This window comes from Narcine bancroftii, chromosome 5, assembly GCF_036971445.1.
Source record: "Narcine bancroftii isolate sNarBan1 chromosome 5, sNarBan1.hap1, whole genome shotgun sequence".
NCBI classification, from domain to species: Eukaryota; Metazoa; Chordata; class Chondrichthyes; order Torpediniformes; family Narcinidae; genus Narcine; species Narcine bancroftii.
This window is the reverse complement of record NC_091473.1, coordinates 36,863,322-36,882,842: the sequence shown is the minus strand read 5'-3', so window position 1 is coordinate 36,882,842 and position 19,521 is coordinate 36,863,322. Positions and strand designations below refer to the sequence as shown.

At 40.0% G+C, this 19,521-nt stretch overlaps 1 long non-coding RNA gene across 2 annotated transcripts in view; it reads right to left on the bottom strand.

The window, feature by feature from the left end:
- The window catches only part of LOC138762661 (uncharacterized), a 34,637-nt gene extending 15,538 nt beyond the window's left edge, over positions 1 to 19,099 (bottom strand). Inside the window, exons 1-6 of one of the 2 annotated variants that reach the window (XR_011357031.1) lie at positions 18,955 to 19,099; positions 15,955 to 16,157; positions 13,768 to 13,863; positions 11,370 to 11,501; positions 11,179 to 11,263; positions 926 to 1,063 (exon numbers count right to left, since the gene is read on the bottom strand). This is a non-coding gene — a long non-coding RNA (uncharacterized lncRNA). The remainder of the gene's footprint in view (positions 1 to 925; positions 1,064 to 11,178; positions 11,264 to 11,369; positions 11,502 to 13,767; positions 13,864 to 15,954; positions 16,158 to 18,954) is intronic. The other variant, XR_011357030.1, reaches the window with a different exon arrangement.
- Between the last annotated feature and the right edge of the window lie 422 nt (positions 19,100 to 19,521).

The window sequence follows — 19,521 nt, the reverse complement described above, 5'->3', positions numbered from 1 at the left end:
ACATGTAGTTATATTGTTCTATATAATGTGTTAAGATACCTCAAGGAGGTTTATGGGTGAGTAATCAAGCAAGTCAGGGAAGGAAATATAAGGAGGGGTATCTAAAAGTGTGGTAAGAGGGGTAGATTTTACAAATAATGAAAAGTTAAGGAAGAAGACCCAGAGTTTGGATCTTTGAAGAAGAGTGGAAAAAAGTGAATGAATCAGTGATGGAAGAATGTAGAGTTTCTAATGACCTGGAGAAGTTTACAGAGTAAGAGAAGACTGGAATCAAAACAAATCAGCAAGTCAAAGCATGAAGCACAAGTGATACTTAATATTGAGTTCAGTCACATGGTTTCAAGACATGGTCAATGCGGTTAATTTTATATTATTAATTGCATCAGCCATGCCTTATTTTAATAATTACATTAAAAATTATAACTAATTTTATATAAATATTAAGTGTCGCTATCTCATGATTTATTTGTAAATGTTCCCAATGCTTGGGTAGAGGATCTTATAGTACATCGTACATTTTTACAATATAGTACATTTCCGATTGTCTTACATGCATGGGACCAGACGATTTTCGGTTAATTGGATTTTTCAGATAACTGAGAAATTGCTTTAAGCAGCCCAGCAGAATACTTGAATTAATGGTTAAACAAGAAGAAAAAAAATAGGTTTTTCAAGCAGGAATTAATGTTTAATTCTTACCTGAAAACAACATGATCTCTGTTTACAAAATAAGATAAATGCATAAATTTAAGAAAAGATCTTTTTGATCAACTTACAAAATTTCAGATGACTAAGAATTTCAGTTAAGTGGTTTTCAGATAATCGGAAATGTACTGTAAGAGGTGGAAGATGCAAAAGGTACAATTCATGGCCTGGGCAGAGAACATTGTAATTTTGGGCACCGTCTAGTCAAATATATTCATACCTTGACGAAGGGCTCAGGGCAGAAATATTGGTAATGTATCTTTAACTTCCATGGATGCTATGAGACCAGCTGAGTTCCTCCAGCATTTACTGTGTGTTTTTCCCATCTCGTTAACGTTGGTTTGCACCTGCACTTTGCCTGCAAGGAATCCAATTACATTGGAAATTGATTAAAGAGAATTTATATCCAAATTCACGATGAATTGCCTGAATCCACTACACTGGCTCAGCAATAACTAGTCCAAAAGTTGTTTCTCATTCGGAAGATGGTTCATGTAGAAAATCAGAAATAGATTACACAATTAAAACATGCATTTTTTTGCTTAACTGTGAGAACATTACTTTCGATTAACCCATACCATACATAGAAACATAGAAGAAAGGAGCAGGAGTAGGTCATTCGGCCCTTCGAGCCTGCTCCGCCATTCAATGAGATCATGGCTGATCTTAAAGTTCAGTACACCGTCCCCGCCTTCTCTCCGTAACCCCTAATTCCCTTATACTGAAGAAATATATCTAATTCCCTCTTAAATATATTCAATGAACCTGCCTCTACTGCCTTCTGTGGCAATGAATTCCACAGATTCACCACCCTCTGGGTAAAGAAATTCCTCCTCATCTCGGACCTAAATGGTTTGCCTATTATCCTCGAACCATGGCCCTGGGTTCTGGACCCCCACCATTGGAAACATCCCTTCCGCATCCACTCTGTCCAGTCCTACCTGAATTTTATATATCTCTTTGAGATGCCCTCTCAATCTTCTAAACTCCAGCGAGTACAATCCCAAATTTCACAATCTTTCCTCATAAGTCATTCCTGCCATTCCAGGTATCAGCCTGGTGAATCGCCTTTGCACTCCCTCTATTGCAAGAACATCCTTCTTTAGATAAGGCATTCAAAACTGCACACAATACTCCAGGTGTGGTCTCACCAAGGCTCTGTAGAACTGCAGTAAGGTATCCTTATTCCTATACTCAAACCCTCTTGATATGAAGGCCAACATACCATTTGCCTTTTTAACCGCCTGCTGTACCTGCATGTTCACCTTCAGTGATTGGTGCACAAGAACCCCTAGGTCTCTCTGCACTTCACCATCTCCCAATCTATTGCCATTCAAATAGTAATCTGCCCTCCGGTTTGTATTACCAAAGTGGATAACCTCACATTTATCCACATTGTACTGCATTTGCCATGTATCTGCCCAGTCCCCCAATTTATCCAAATCACACTGGAGCTTCCCCCTCTTCAGTGCACACAACCCCTCCTAGCTTAATGTCGTCTGCAAATTTGGAGATATTATATCCAATTCCCTCATCAAGATCATTAATGCAAATTGTGAACAGCTGGGGTCCCAGTACAGATCCCTGTGGCACCCCACTGGTCACTGCCTGCCACTAAGAAAATGAGCCGTTTATCCCAACTCTCTGTCTTCTATCTGCCAGCCAGTTCTCAATCCACATCAATACCTTGCCCCCAATCCCATGAGCCTTGATTTTGTATGCCAGTCGTTTATGTGGGACCTTATCGAAGGCCTTTTGCAAGTCCAGGTAAACCACATCCACTGGCTCTCCCCCATCTATTTTACCTATCACCATCTCAAAGAATTCCAATAGATTTGTCAAGCACAATTTACCTTTTGTAAATCCATGTTGACTCTGTCTGATCCCTTCTCTGCTAGTCATATGCTCCGTTATTACATCCTTAATAATGGATTCCATCATTTTGCCCACTACTGATGTAAGGCTCACCAGCCTATAATTCCCCACTTTTTCTCTACCCCTCTTTTTAAATAGTGGGGTAACATTAGCTACCCTCCAATCCATGGGTACTGATCCTGAGTCTATCGAGTTCTGGAAAATAATTCTTAAAGCATCTGCTAGCTGAATGGCCACTTCCTTAAGTACCCTAGGATGTAGATTATCAGGCCCTTGGGATTTATTGGCCTTCAATCACTTCAATTTCCCCAAGACCATGTCCTTAGAGATTCTGATTTCTTTCAGCTCCTCCCTTGCATTAGTCTCTCTGTTTCCCAACATCCTTGGGAGGTTATTTGTATCCTCTCTTGTGAAAACAGAACGAAAGTAAGAATTTAATTGTTCTGCCATTTCCTTATTCCCCATTATATATTCCCCTGATTCTGACTGCAAGGGACCTACTCTGGATTTCACCAATCTTTTCCTCTTGACATATTTATAAAAGCTTTTGCAGTCGGTTTTTATATTTGCCGCATGCTTACTTTCGTAATTTATTTTTGCTCACTTGATTAATCCCTTTGTCCTCCTTTGGTGCATCTTGAACTGCTCCCAGTCTTCGGATTTGGTACTTTTTTTGGTCAATTAATATGCTCTCTCTTTAGACCTAATGCTGTCTCTAATTTCCCTTATTATCCACGGTTGAGTCACCTTTTGTGGTTTATTTTTATGCCAAACCGGTATAAATGATTTCTGCAATTCTTCCATTAGATCTGTGAATGCTCTCCATTGTCTATCCACCGTCAACCCCCCCATAAACATCACCTAATCAATCTTACTCAATTCCCGTCTCATACCATCATAATTTCCTTTATTTAAATTCAGGACCTTAGTCTCGGTTTTAATTTCTTCACTCTCCATGTCGAGTGAGAATTCGATCATATTGTGATCGCTCCTACCCAAAGGGCCTCGAACAACAAGATTGCTGATTAGCCCCTTTTCATTGCATAATACCCAGTCTAAAATAGCCTGCTCCCGAGTTGGTTCCTCGACATATTGGTCTAGATAACTGTCCCGTAAACATTCAAGGAATTCCTCCTCCTCAGTATTTTTACTAATTTGGCTAGTCCAATCTATATGTAAATTAAAGTCTCCCATGATGACAGCTGTTCCCTTATTGCACACTTCTCTAATTTCTCTTTTTATGCCTTCCCTCACCTCTACATTATTATTTGGAGGCTGATATACCACCCCCACTAACGTTTTCCACCCCTTGCTATTCCTCAGTTCTACCCATATAGATTCCGTATCTTCCGAGTTAATATCCTTCCTGTCAATCGTGTCGGTCCCTTCTCTCACCATCAATGCTACCCCACCCCCTTTTTTTTCTTGCCCATCCCTCCTAAATATTGTATACCCCAGGATGTTAAGTTCCCAGCCATGTTTCTGAAATCCCAATCAAATCGTATTTGTTTGTCTCAATTTCCACAGCTACTTCATCTACCTTGTTCTGAATGCTTCTTGCATTAAGATATAAAGCCTTCAGATTTGCTTTTTTCACCCTCCTTGCTCTTTCTGATTTTTTACTTTTGCTGCCTAACCTAACTTTTCCTATTTTATCTTTCCTGTCCTTTGCCCTATCATACAGGTTCCCACCTCCCTGCCAAATTAGTTTAAACCACATCCGACGGCTGTACCAAACCTAGCTGCCAATATATTGATCCTTTTTGCATTTAGGTGTAACCCATCCTTCTTGTAAAGGTCATGCCTTCCCCAAAAGAGATCCCAATGGTCCAAGAAGCCAAAACTCTGTCTTTTTCAGCCACACATTCATTTGTCTTGACCTTCCATTTTTGTCCTCAGTTGCACTTGGCACAGGTAGCAATCCAGAGATCACCACCCTGGCAGTCCTGTTTCTTAGCTTCCATCCTAGCTCGCTGTAATCCTTTTTCAGTACCTCCTCCCTCTTTTCATCTCTGTCATTGGTACCCACATATATCAAGACATCAGGTTGTTCGCCCTCTTCTTTTAGAATACTCTGGACCTGATTTGAGATATCCCGTACCCTTGCACCAGTGAGGCAGCACACCATGCGAGTATACCTATCTGGCTCACAGAATCTCTTGTCTGTACCTCTGACAATGGAGTCCCCAATGACCACTGCATTCCTCCTTACCTTTTGTACCACCGTGTCAGGCTCAGTGCCAGTGACCTGGTCACTGCGGCCAGCTTCTGTCATGTCATCTCCCTCAACAGCATCCAACACAACATACCTGTTGCTGAGAGGGGTAGTCACAGGTGTGCTCTCCATTTTCCAGGCATTTTTCTTCCCTCCCCTGACAGTTACCCACTTACCTGACACATCTGGTCTCGGGGTAACTATCTCCCTGAAAGCTGAATCTATTAACTCCTCACTCTCCCTTCCCAGCCACAGGTCCTCAAGCTGCAGCTCCAGATCCCCAACTCGGTCCTTAAGAAACTGCATCTCGGTGCACCTGATGCAGATGTGGCTATTTGGGAGGGTGGAACTCACCCATGGTTCCCACATCTGACACCCAGTACAAAGCACTAACCCCATAGGCATAACTGAGTTAAAATAATGCCGCTTACCTTTCTCCTCGCCTGCTTTCGCCTAAGCCTGTTGAGCCAAAGCCTGGAAGTCTCACTCCTTCGCCGTGTCGCTCGCTCGCCGGGCCACTCACCTCCACTCGCCGGGCCGCTCACTGGGCCGTTCACCTCACCTCGCCAGGGCGTTCACCTCACCTCGCTGGGCCGCTCACCTCCACTCGCCCGACCTCTGAAGTTACCTTTCTCCTCGCCTGCTTTCGCCTAAGCCTGTTGAGCCAAAGCCTAGAAGTCCCACTCCTTCGCCGTGTCGCTCGCTCGCCGGGCCGCTCACCTCCGCTCGCCGGGCCGCTCACTGGGCTGTTCACCTCACCTCGCCGGGGCGTTCACCTCACCTCACCTCACCTCGCCGGGCCACTCACCTCCACTCGCCGGGCCACTCACCTCCACTCGCCGGGCTGCTCAATGGTTTTTAGAATTTGATAAGGCTGCATCAGGGAAGTTGTCACTATTTAGCTCCATTTTAAGATTTCAACTGTATTTCTAATATTCCTCTTTGTTCCTGGTTGAGAACTGATGTCAGAATCTGAATACTCTCAATTTCCAGCTCTCACATTACCCATTTCTTCTTACTTCGTCCGAGTGAAACATTATTTCATGTTTTTGTCACCTCTACTATTGTAATTTTTTTTTAATTTTTTTTTTACACACCATAAATCACATTAGCCATAATATACACTTTTTCTTTTTCACACATATACAGTGACTTTTTCTCCCCCCCCCCTCCCTCCTCCCAAGCCACCCCCCCCACCCCCCCCTCTCATCCATTTTAGGTATACAATCTAGGTTGCATTAAACCAGTCAGACAATGTTGTCATTCAACAAAAATACACCAGAAATTCTACTGAGTCCATTGTTTTCTTTCCTTCTCCTTCCATCAACTTAGGTAATGTTTGTCCCCGGTAGGTTTTCGCTATTGTATTTAATGTAAGGCTCCCATACTTGTTCGAATATTTCAATATCTATTGTAATTTTTGATGTGAAATATGAAGTGCATGGCAATTTTTTTACCTATTACCAGAACTCATTAATCAGATGGTTTCGAAGAATGTTTGTGTTAAATTTAGAATGTGGTATATGTGCAGTACATAGGATTCATCTCAATGGAATTTATAGATGTCAAATATCACTGCTTTATCCAGCAAAAATAAAACAAGGATTAATGTTCATTGACTCCACATTCCTTTAACACAAAATATTTGCTTAAATTTTGTTAACTTATTTGTCTGGATGGGAGCACCTAGCTGTCTTATTAAATTAAATGATATTTATTTCAGAAACTCAAGAAATTATGCATTCTCTATTGCTTTTAATTGGAAACATCCACACCCGTCCTGCTGATGCCTATGTATAGCTCATTTATTTTAAATCCACCTGAAATGAACATTATATTTAGAAATCATAATTTTTATTTATAACCTTACTTTAATCATTTACTTTCACTTGTTTATTAATAAAGGATGTTGACTCCAATCAAATAAATGCATACAAATGCTACAAACCTGCAGATTAGATATATTGTGCACCAAGCACTTCTGGTGCATTTGTGCTTTGTCACTGACTCAAGTGGTGGAGCAGGACACATGCACTGGCACCTGAATTCTGCTCGACTCTCACTTCTACAATTCACTCCATTGGCTCAAAAGTAGAGAAAAGAGTAGGTCGTTACTTTTTCCCCTCCATGCAACTGCCAGCCAAAGGTTGTCGGAAATGCAGATAATGTAGAAGGCTATCATAGAATACAAGAGGACTTGGGGAGAGCAATGATAATGAAGTATAATCTGGTCAAGTGTGAGGTGTTGCACTTCAGGAGGACAGATAGAAGAGGAATGTATACAGTTAAAGGCAGGACTCTGAAAAGCATTGATGTAAAATCATCAGCGCCGTTGAGAAGGTGGGCAGTCAGAATCTTTTTTCCATGGTGAAGTGTCACTCACTCAAGGACACTAGACTTCATCATAAGGGAGTCGGTGGAGGTTTAAGGAAGTTGTGCAGGGCAAGTATTTTACACAGGAAATGGGAGGTGCCTGGAACAGACAACAAGAAGTAGAGGTGGAAGTGGATACAATGGTAACTTTTTAGACATCAACTTGAAGGGAGTGGAGGGTGAAGGGGGTGGAAGTGAAAGCAGCAGAGTTAGTTTGACTTAGACATCATGTTTGGCACAGACACATTGTAGCGTGAATAAAAGCTCTCACGACTGGAGGGAGAACATACACTTTTATTAGCTTATAACTGTGGGTAGGGTCTTACAGTGGTCTTCAGAGGGGCTCAGGGTTTAGGTGGGAAACCAGAGTTTTATATGGGTAGATAGGGTTGGAGCGGGAGGCAGAGCCAGCCATCAGCACAACGCACCACCAGTGAATCTCAGTTCACTGCACACTTGGGGTCAAAGAGGCTGTTCCTGTGCTGCACTGTTCTATATGCTACAGTTTTAAGGTCCATAAAAATAATATGACTGCATGATAATTTTGTGGAAAGAATTTGACTCCTCTGAGTAATTGGCGAGATGGAATAATGCCAAGTCTTAGAAAACACCCAAAGGAAGTGGAATTAAGTTTAATCTTAGAAAACACTTTTTCCTCTGAAACAAAAAGTGTGATTCAAGAACAAGTAAGAAAGCAGCTTTGGAAACATGAGGCTTATTAAATCAAGTTCAATTTTGTTTGGGAGCTCCCAGATTTTATACAATTCACCCTTTCTTATTTCTGACGTATACTCTGGGGGAGTGGTGGTGGAGTGGTAGTTATTACAAGTGAGAAGATAAGAGCAGGATGCTCCCCAGTGACTCAAATACTTTTTTTTCTGGTAGCATTTTCGATGGCACTGCTTGAAATGACACATTTCATCAACATAATAACTTTCACTTCCCAACAAGTGAACAAAACAGACATGATAGTGCTATCTACAAATCAATTTCAACTTGAACAATTAAAAGAATATTGTGAATGTTTGTTTGATGAGCTCTCTGGATGCCTCCAATGCAAAGAAGAAGAGGAGAAGAGGGAATTCAAGGGTGGATACAACAGAGCCATTTCAGATTCAACAAAGCATTAGCAATGGGCTGTAAAATGATATAAGAAGGTCACTCTTGCTGACAGAAGAGAAAAACCTAGAGCCAACAGCAAATAGTTGTGGCTGCAGACATCAGAAGCAAGAGTATGGTTCCCCACATAGGATGTCACATTACACATGGTTTCATGACCTTTTTCTTTCAGGGAAACTCAGCACATTCATCTACATGTTAATCACGCATTGATCCAATCCTTCCACCCTGCTTCCTTGCCCCTGGTGCAACCACCTCTTATGTCAGCATACATAGCATGTGATCAAATATCTTCTGTCACGACTCAAATCCTCAAATGCACAGCTATCATGACTTTCAACTTCATTCTTACGCCATGTCATTCTAACACAAGGTATCATCAATAAATGCCCCACCTTAATCTGTCTGTCCAATACAACACATAGCTCTCATTCATTTGTTTTCATCCTGAGAAGGCAGAGTAACAGAGCGACGCAGGAAGACCTACTTCTATCAGCAGTTAATGTTGGTTAAAGAGGTGGCCTAGAATATCAAAACAATAAAGGGGTTCTTATGGATTCTTGATGATTAAATTGTACTTCTATCTATCTGTTACTCACTCCTCTGCTCTTCTGGGTGTCAGCCTGTGAACAGGAATAATGTATATAATGGAAACTTGGAACTTATTTATCATGAATGTTGAAGTGCCTGACTCCAATCTTTCACAGGGCCGTCACCCCCCTCACAGAACTTGCAGTGGAAGGACAACCACCTGAGCAATTCCTCAGAGGAGATCATTCATCACAAGTTGCACCATCACATGGTTCTGGCTCCCGCCAACTAGCTCAGATACTCACGATGAGGAGGCTGCAGAAATGGACACTGAGGTTAGAGGTGGTCCCTGCCAAATTCTGCTCAGTTGGTCACATATGTTGCACCTCCTGGGATATTAAACAATACTTTCTCAAAATGACAAAGGACTTGGGTGGTGCAATTGTGAGGAATTTCGGATCCATTCCTGTAGTCTTATACAGTCTCAACAAATGGGAAACAGCTTCAGGAATTAATGTGTGAAAAAAAGGCTAAAGCATTAATATTTCTGCATCCTTTGGATCCACACATTTGCTGCATCTTCCTGCTCCTATTCCAATCAGCCCAAGTCTGTGCAACCCTTACCATCATGCCATCTTTCCCAAAATTCTGCCGAGTGGCTATTGGTGCTTTCTGAAAAATGCAAGGCACCTTTGCTTGTAGCACTTATGTTGAAATCCAGGGTTTCTGGGCTCTCCATTGACATGCTCTAGCCACCCTCTAATTCTGCTGGGGAATCAAATGGATCAGTATGAGGGAGTAACAATGCCGCCCATTATTTTATCTTGTACACACCTGGAGAAACAGCTTATCTAGTTGCAGATGACCTGCAGTGATGGAGTGAGATCTCTTCTGATTGATTAGAGCTGTAGGGAAGTCTAGGAATTAATTATTTGGCATGTGAGTGCAAGCTATCACTCACCATATCAGCAAAAAATATAAGTATCTTCTCATTTTACCTGGCATAATTCAACAATTGACGTATATTGCAACCTTTTAAATAAGGTATCTAGTATATTCATGTGCATTCACCATATAATCTTTAAATGTGGTGGGAGAACATTGGAGTGATGGCAAAGCACAGAGGTTGAGGGTTGAGAGCCACAGGCAGAACTCTTCCACCAGACTCAGTAAACGAGCAGGTCATATCAAGAAGGCTTCAAAGATTCATCACCATTGGTTGCTGTGGTTGTTGCTTGACATGCTTATTTTCAATACAGAAATCTGTGGGTTTGTGTCACATGTCCACTTTGCAGATTGTTTTTATGGACTTGGGCTTTTTGTAAAAGTTAACCTCTTTCAGGCAGCCAAATTCGCTTCCTCCACTCCAACTGGTTCAAAAGATTGACAATTGTGAATCAAATAAATATTCAAAGTTGTCTTCATGTTTGAACAGTCTAAAATTATATTTCACTTTATTCTTGGTCGTTGAAAAGATATCAGATTATATAGTCAAGATTATGGACATCAGGTCTCCAACCAATGGCAATGACATGCTATTTTCTTCAAGTGATTTGAATATTGTGAGGGAGCAAAACTTGTTTGGACTCCATTGAAGGATTACATCATTAAGTTTGTTATGCTGAAGATTATATGTTGATGCAGCATGCCTTCTGCTTGCTTTGATGCAGATTGCAGTATAATGAAAGAGTAGGCAAAATGACAGCACATTGAAATGCAGTGGTGTGAAAGCATTTTTGGTTTGGCAAATTGAAGTCCAATTGCAAACCTGAATCCAATCATGCCACAAAAAACTCTATCTTTAGTAAATGCTTAACCTATCAACAATGGTTTGTTAATCAAGCTGAAGTAATCAACTTTTATTAGACTTACTTTAGCTGAATACATCTGAACATCAAATATTAAGACCGGTTAAATGCAAGAATTTTTTGCTCAAGAGAATGGTCAACTTGTTTCTTTGTCTTTTTCTTGCCCTTTGCTAACGTTATGCCTTGCAAATCTTATATCCCTTCTTGTTTCTGTATTTTTACATTTACTGGCAATTCTGTCAAAAAGCAAGCTCCTTGAATATTCTTACTATAACTCCCTTCATATTGATTTGTACATATTCATGTCAATCAAATATTATTTTCTTGCTCTAATCTACCATAGTCTCTGGATCCTCTCCTCTCAACTTAAGGGTCATTTCTTTCCATTCCTTTCCATGTGTGCTCAACTGTACCTTCAGTTTCTTATTCCTATCGACCCCTAGAAATTTGTTCATGCTCACCGTGCTTTCTCCAAAATCAATTGCTCACATGTTTAGTAGAAAAATTAAAATATAAATGCTCTCTTCTGAATTCTGCCACAGAAGGAATTACCTGAAAACAGAGGAAAAAAATTCAAGGATGTACAAGCCTTCTTGAAACATCTCAGCATCTCCACTGACTGCTGGAATCTTTCATCCTGAATACAAAGTGGAGAAAAGGCTTTGGGTATTGAGAACCTCAAGACCATGTGTCAGGAGCACATAGTGCAAATGAAAAAGATAATTCAGCATCTCCTAATTTACCTGCGTACGCATCCTGTCAGGTACCTTCTCCCTTTGTAGTAGACTCCCTGGGTCCCATATTACATTCAACAGACACTTCGGAAGGAAGCCAGAAAACCAGAGTGATAGCAAGTCATCCTTGATGCTGGGGAACTGCCAAAGGAAAAAAAAAATGTGTGAATTAACTTCAGTCATTTGAAGCAACATAGTAATTAATCTTAATGGACAGTGGAATTGCAATATTTTTATATTTAAATTTTAAATTTAGACATACAGCAAGGTATCAGACCATTCCAGTCCATAAGGCCATGGCATAAATTTTACATTTGATTTTTCAAGTACAAAATGGTGGACTTTTTGTAGCAGCTCTACCATGAGGCATAACCAGCACCTGTGCACCAGCTACAGGAATTCTGGCCAGCTAGCAGTGTGTACCTCACCTGATGAGAGTGTGACAACAGAGCAGCAGCATAACTCAGCACTGCTGAGTGGGCAAACTATCTAATACAACAAAGCCGTTTGGGAAGGAATGAATGACTGGATACAACAATTAAAAGTCGAGAGATATGCAATTTGTATATCAGAATGTGGAAAGGTAATCCAGAGACTCAGTATCAAGTCAAATCAGAATCAGAATTTATTGTCGTGAACAAGTTACAAAATTTGGTGTTTTGTGGCAGCATCAGGGCAAACATTCATATTATAAACCATCTTACATCAATGAACATTAAAAAAAAGTGCACAAAAGTAAGGCCATGTCTATGGTTCATTGATCATTCAGGAATCTGACGGCAACGGGGAAGAAGCTGTCCTTGTGCCATTGAGTGCTTGTCTTTAGGCTCCTGTAATTTTTTCCCTGATGGCAGCAGAGTGAAGAGGGCATAACCTGGGTGGTGGGGGTCTATGAGGATAGAGATTGCTTTTTTAACACACCCTCTCATGTAGATGTCTTTGATGGAGTGAAGTCTGGTGCTTGTGATGCGGCAGGCCGAGCTAACAACTTTCTGGAGTTTTCTCTTGTCCTGAGATTGGTGCCTCCATACCAGACAGCGATGCAACCAGCCAGAAATGCAACCAGCCAGAAATGCAACCAGCCAGAAATGCAACCAGCTAGAAATGCAACCAGCCAGAATGCTCTCCACAATTTACCTGTAGAAGTTTACGAGAGTCTTCAGTGACATAGCGAATCTTTTCAAGCACCTCACAAAGTATAGCCACTGGTGAGCCTTCTTTGTGATTGCATCAATATGGAGGCTCCAAGGCAGATCCTCAAAGATGGTGACACCCATGAATTTGAAGTTCTTGACCGTCTCCAATTCTGAGCCCTCGATGAGGACTGAGTCATGTTCCCCTAACTTCCTCCTGAAGTCCACAGCCATCTCCTTGACTTTGCTAACGTTGAGTGCAAGGTTGTTGGTGTGACACCACTCAACGAGCTGATCGATCTCTCTCCTGTATGCTTCCTCATTGCCGTTTGTGATTCTGCCAACAACTGTGGTGTCATCGTAAAATTTATAGATAGCATTTCAATGGCTACAGTTCAATGAGTCAATCTTTGTGCCATCGAAAGAGACATTTAATTTTACATTTGTTTCTCTCAAGCTATAGAAACACAATTTCCATTGAACTAAATCATTTTTACCTCAGGACCACCACATAGATTCCCAACCTGACCCCTGAGCATAGCTGGAATGACCGCTTAAGAAGTATCTTGATGGCTTCAAGCATCCAAGACTGCAGCAAATTGACTTGCAAGTAGTGGTAGTAGTAGGGTCTCTAATAATATGCTGAGAGAGCTCCACCCTTAAAAGGTCACTGAAAGTTGACAGCTGCCAAGTCCGATATTGTTTTATGAAAAATTTTTAACAGATAATTGAAAAATGTTTGAAGTTCAAGTGAATATTTAAAAGTCATTATTTTTTCCATGAAAAAAATGACAAGTAAAAAAAAATCTAAGATCATCATCAGAAACAATAAAATACAAAGATTTTTTTTAAAATGAAATTACTTTATATTCACATCCCTACCATCCCATTTGAAATCAGTGGTTTTGGATCATGCGTCAGGTATAGCCTGGCAGGAGATTCCAAGAGGCAATTCTGCAGAGGAAGTGCTGGAGGTTGTTCTAGCCGCAGAATCTATTGACAGATGTGGCAACATCTGTCATTCGGTTAGATTGGGACTTCCGCATTTGGCAAAACAAGTATGGATTCTCAAACATGCTGCCATTTAAAAGGCTAAAGGCCTGGGGCTATGTTTGGCACTACCAGCATTTGCTGTAAACCATTTTACTGTGTCGTTTCTTTTTTTAGTGTGGAATTGGAACTATTTAAAAATTTGTATTCAGACTTGATTTTCTGCAGGAAACGCCTGGCAAAGATACACAGTGAATGGTAAAACATCTCTGTCGGACAAATACCTCTTCCTTTTGGAATACTCTGAATGCCCTGAACGCTTTCTCAATGCTTTTTTTTCTTGTATTTTCATGCAGTATCTGGGATCAACTGATATGTCACTAAAATAAAGGAAATGATTTAAACGGAAGTTAATTAGTATCTTTTTTATATATATTAGCAGACAATATGGCTATACTATTTTATGCTCATTGAGAATTTTTGGCAATTTGAATAAATAACCTAAAACTATGTCCTGCTTTCAAATTCATGAAACTGGCTTCCAAAGATTTATTGAAAATACTGTAAAGAACACAGAAACCACAGATAGTAAAGGCTGCAGGGCACAGTGATATTCTTTCATACAAGGACTGATCGTTCTTTGCTCAAAATTTGTAAAAAGACACTTGTGGCTTTGCTAGGATCAGAACAATATGTGCTCATTTCAGATGTTTTTCAAAAATGCACAATGGTGTTGGATCAAAATTAATCAGTACAATCCATAGACATATGGATAATATTATAGAAGAGTATCAGTATAAAAGGAATGCATGCTTTTGTTACCAAAATAATGTACCAAAGATAATCAGTAAATTCCAGATTGCTATTTGGCAGCAGTAACTGAAAAGCTTTACATGAATCTTATTTATTATCGTATCATTTCACAATGTCAAAAACACAAGAAAACTATCATGTTCAAAAGTAAGAGAAAATCAATTTGTTTTTATAAAGTTAAATTTGAAGCATATCTTGTTACAGGTGTAATTGGCTTCACCTCAGGGCTGGTTTAAATCTATTTTCCCAGATCAAATTGAATCTACATTCAAAAAGAGCCTTCAATTTCTTTCTTTTAAATGACGAAAAGGAGGAGAATGGATAATTATTTTATGAAAGTGTTCCTTCAGTACACTATTTTTGTGAATGTTGCAAATTTTCTAAAGGGTTTGTTAATGTTTGAGTCTTTCCTCCTCAATTCCCTGTTGTTAACGAGATAATAAGAAATGGTGCCAATCAGGTGCCTGATAGCTGCAAGGTGTATGCAGTGATCTGAAGAACAGAGAATAAAAGATTCCAATCAGACAATCAGCTTCCCCAAGGACACAACTCACTCAACTCGTCATAATTTAATGGAAAATTGCCATGTTTTGGCTGGTATTGCTGTTATGTTTAATCTACATTACTGGAATATTATGCACACTTCTGAGAAAATAAAAGAGAGGGATGGAGATTGGGATGTGGTTAAATATTCTACTGAGTTTAGTACTTTGTAATGTTATAAATTTATTCCCTGGTTTTGCATTGATCTGCTCAGTGTTAGCCATTGTACCAATCTAATTGAAAAAGATTGAAAGAAATGAGCTGGCTAACATCACTTCAGATACAATGAAATGCTAGTTCATTTAGACATAATACAGACTTTGTTTAGGAATGATCATCACCTTAATATAGAACTCCCAACTCTGTTTACTTAAAAGAATGCTTTATTGAAAGTCAACTTTTCTCATATTCAGAAACTCACACTTTTCATTTCTATTAAGGTTCACATAAACTCCTCCACATTTTTGCTGAACTAATTTCATGTCCCATTTTTGATTACAGGCTTGGGCTGTGAAAACAGCACAGTTAACATAGTGGTTAGTGAAATGCTATTACAGCACCAGCGACCCAGGTTCGAATCTGATACTGTCTGAAAGGAGTTTGTACATTCTCCCAGTGACATGTGTGGGGGTGGGGGGGGGGGGTGGAGGGGGGTTCCTCTCGATGCCCTGGTTTCCTCCCACTCACCAAAATGTTCGAGGTTGGTAGGTTAATTGGGCATCATGTTTCATGAGCCGCAAGGCCTTCTACCATGTTGCATAGTTAAATTGAAACTTTAAAAATTAAGCAATTGATGTGGTGCTCTCAAGCAAATGAGGAAAAATAGCGCATGACAGGTATTTCTGCTTATTTTGCTGTCCAGTAATCATGGAAATCTTGGACTTCAGGTGTTGAGGAGATTGCATACATCAATATTATCATTTCAAATTTCATCATATGCCAGCCTTCACCTGATTAAACCTGTATCAGAAAATTGTCCACTCATTATTAAGGGGAAGAAGAGTAGCTTTCTAGTCAGTCACTGCTTGAATTCCAACACTTTCACATAAACTCAAATATCTATATGATTTATATGACACACACAGAACAGTGCTGGCCATCCACTTCATCCTGACCTGTCTCCAGCCATCTTGACTATGTCTTGCCACTGGGTCCAGATAGGCCGGGACGAGAGAGTGAGGCTGACGACCTGCGCAACTCTCCCTCACTTTAATCCAAGTCAAGCACAAGTCATGACTTCAATGGCCTCACCAGTCACCTCCAGAGCCACAGCCACCAATCTCCAATTTGACTTTGAAGCCATAGTCATCTTTGACTACTGAGGATGAACAACAACAATATGAACAGTACAAACATAAAAGTTCTGAAATTTTACAGAGAAAATTCTATGATTTATGTGATCTCAATCCGAAAGGGCTTGGTACCCACTTGTGTCAAACAGTGCCCAAGAAGAATGTGGTACTAACTAGTGGCACTCACCTCCACAGTGATGAGGTGTTTGGAGTATCTAAAATTGAGCATTTCAGAATCAGAATAAACAGGTCATGAAATTTGGTGTTTTGTGGCAGCATCATATTGCAAATGTTCACATTATAACTATCTTACATTACTAATATAAAAAAGTAAAAATAATAGTCCACAAAAAGTAAGGCCATGTCTTTGGTTCATTGATTATTCAGGAATCTGATGGCATCAGCGAAGAAGCTGTCCTTGTGCTGCTGAGTGCTCGACTTTAAGCTCCTGTACCTTTTCCTCAATGGTAGCAGAGTTGAAAGGACATGGCCTGGGTGGTGGGGGTCTTTATGGATAGAGGCTGCTTTTTTAAGACACTTCTTCTCGTAGATGTCCTCGATGGATTTTTGTTCTTAGTTATTTTGCCTTTTTATCTAATTTCCCTCTTAATTTTACTCCTTTTATTTTCAGGCCGAGTTAACAACTCTCTAGAGTTTATTCTTGTCCTGAGATTTGGCGTCTCCATATCAGGCAGTGATGCAACCTGCCAGAATGTTCTCCGTTCAGGTCCTGTCTGAGTAGTGACATGGATCCATTCCAATATGTCTACTGCAGCAATAGGTCTATGGCAGATGCCATCTCACTGGCTCCACACAAAGCCCTGGAATACCTGGACAGTGAAGACGCATATATAATTATGCTCTTTATTGACTACAATTGGGCATTCAACACCACCATCCTCTCAAAACTGATCAGCAAGCTCCAATACCTGAATCTCAATATCCCACTGTGTAATTAAATCCTGAATGTCCTTACCTCCAGACCCCAATTTGTGAGGATTTTAGTAAGAACATCTGCTGCACAATCTCCATTAGAACCACAGCACTACAGGGCTGCATACTTAGCTCCCTGCTCGACTCACTTTACATCTAAAGTGGTTTGGTTTGGTAATAACACAATCTACAAATTTGCTGACAATAATACCAAGTTCGTGGGTTGTATAAAAAGGGGCAATGTGTCAGCATACAGGAGGGAAATTGAAAATTTGGCTGAATGGTGTCACAACAACAACCTGACAGTCCTGTCACCAAAGCCCAAGGAGCTGTTAGTGGACTTCAGCAGGGCAAAACCATCCAGTGATTCCTGGGGATCAGAGGGGGAGAGGGTGACAAAATTTAAATACCTGGGAGTAACAATCTCGGAGAATCTTTCCTGGACCCAATACACATTGTGAAGAAAGCACATGAGCACCTCTACTTCCTCTGGAGTTTGTGGAGGTTTGGTATGACATCAAAAACTTTAGCAAGCACTTGTCTTTGTATTGTGGAAAGTGTGCTGACTGGCTGCAACCCATCCTGGTATGGAGACACCAATACCTCTGAGCAGAATGCCTTGCAAGTGGTAGAGGACCCAGCCCAGCACATCACAGGAAAAAAAATCTCCAGAACATCGAGACAATCTACATGGAATGCTGCCATTGCAGCCATCATCAAGGATCCATACCACCCAGGGCATGCTCTGTTCTCGCTGTTCCCATCAGGTGCCACAAGACTCTCCCCACCGGGTTCAGGAACAGCTGCTACCCCTCCACCATCAGACTCCTCAACAACAAACTCAGTCAGAGACTCATTCAAGGACTCTTACTTTGCCCGTTATTTACTATTGAAAATTTATTTACTGCATGGCCCAGTTTGTTTATATTTCTCTCTTTTGTATCTATGTCGTTTTTTTTTGAGTACAATCTTTTGTACTACCAATAAGTAGAAATTCTGCCTGGTCTGCTGGAAAAGGAACGTGATGTCATGTATATATTCCGACAAAAAAAGATCTGAACTTTTTTGAACATTCAAAAAGATGGAACAATTTGAACATCACTGCAGCTTCACCAAAAGAAAACTTGAAACTGCAAGCCTTTTCTTCTGACAATAAAATGAACGTATTTAGAAGACAGGAATCTATGCATTAATATAAAAGCTAAAGTGGCATCTGGTATTTTGTCTCATGAACAAATCAATATATGACAGGTCGTGGAATTTTATCCCAGAGTATTTGATTCATTAAATCCATGAATGAGTTCCAAATTTGTCCCTTCCCTTTGCTCATTCCTCAAAGCCCCTTAAATTTTCGACATTTTATGTTAAATAAGCAAGTCACAAAAGTCTTCTTTGTTGTGACATTTCTCCTTTTAATTTTGTTTTTGGCACAAGATGAGAAGTCATTTTCTCATAAGACCCTACACACCTGTGCATCATTAATCCATTTTTTATTACTTCTAAAGAATTTAGTGATAAGCTTTTGCCTTGAAGATGGAGAAAAAATAAAATTTTAATATATTGCAAATAATTCAAATTTAATTTATTGATTGGTTAAGCCATATGTGCTTATTTTTTATTATCTCAAATCTCAAAATCATTAGATATGATGGAATCAACCAATAATTAACATTTTACAAGTAGTACTCAGGAACCTTTTAATGTTACTTAGTAGTCAAGGCAATTCATTACTTTAGATAAACAAATGATGCATTAACCTCAGAAACCTAATCCAACATCTGCACTTTTCACTGTATAAAGTTCAAGATGTCATGGGGAGTTTTAGATCTTCATTTGCAAGATAAGCTGACAAATACGAGAAAGCTGAATAGAGAAGAGTAAAATGCTCACCTGCGTATCTAGAAGGTAAGTTTCAACTCTTGACAATATCTAACTGTGAGGTGAATTGCCAATTTAGAAAATTAGAGTACACCATGGTGTAAGTTGACAAGTGGTGATAGACAAGAGTTGGGTTTATATCACCACCTGGCTAATAAAAAATGTTGTGACAACAGTAGTTAAAAGAAAAAGAAGATCTTACCAAATTTAAAGTTGTCATGACATGGACTGTCTGGAATGTCCTGATGTCATAATGGTGGTGATATCATTGCATGGCCACCGAACTGAAAAAATAACTTTTCTTCATGTCAAAGTGAACAACAAATCTACCTGGGACCATGGCAAACAGTACTCAGGAAAACCCAGACTCAATACAGGCAACAAGGTATTAGAGTACAAATAGCATATTTCATCACTGTATGAGAAAATGGACCTGAGGATGATAAATCTTTACATCTTTACGTCTGCCTTTCAGGAATTTTTTATTTGCGGTGTGAGCTATCTCGTGTTGAACTATGCCAGAGTTCCTTGTGCTGTAAAGTCCTTCTCTTGTGCACCAGCAACAAAACTCATTCTGGT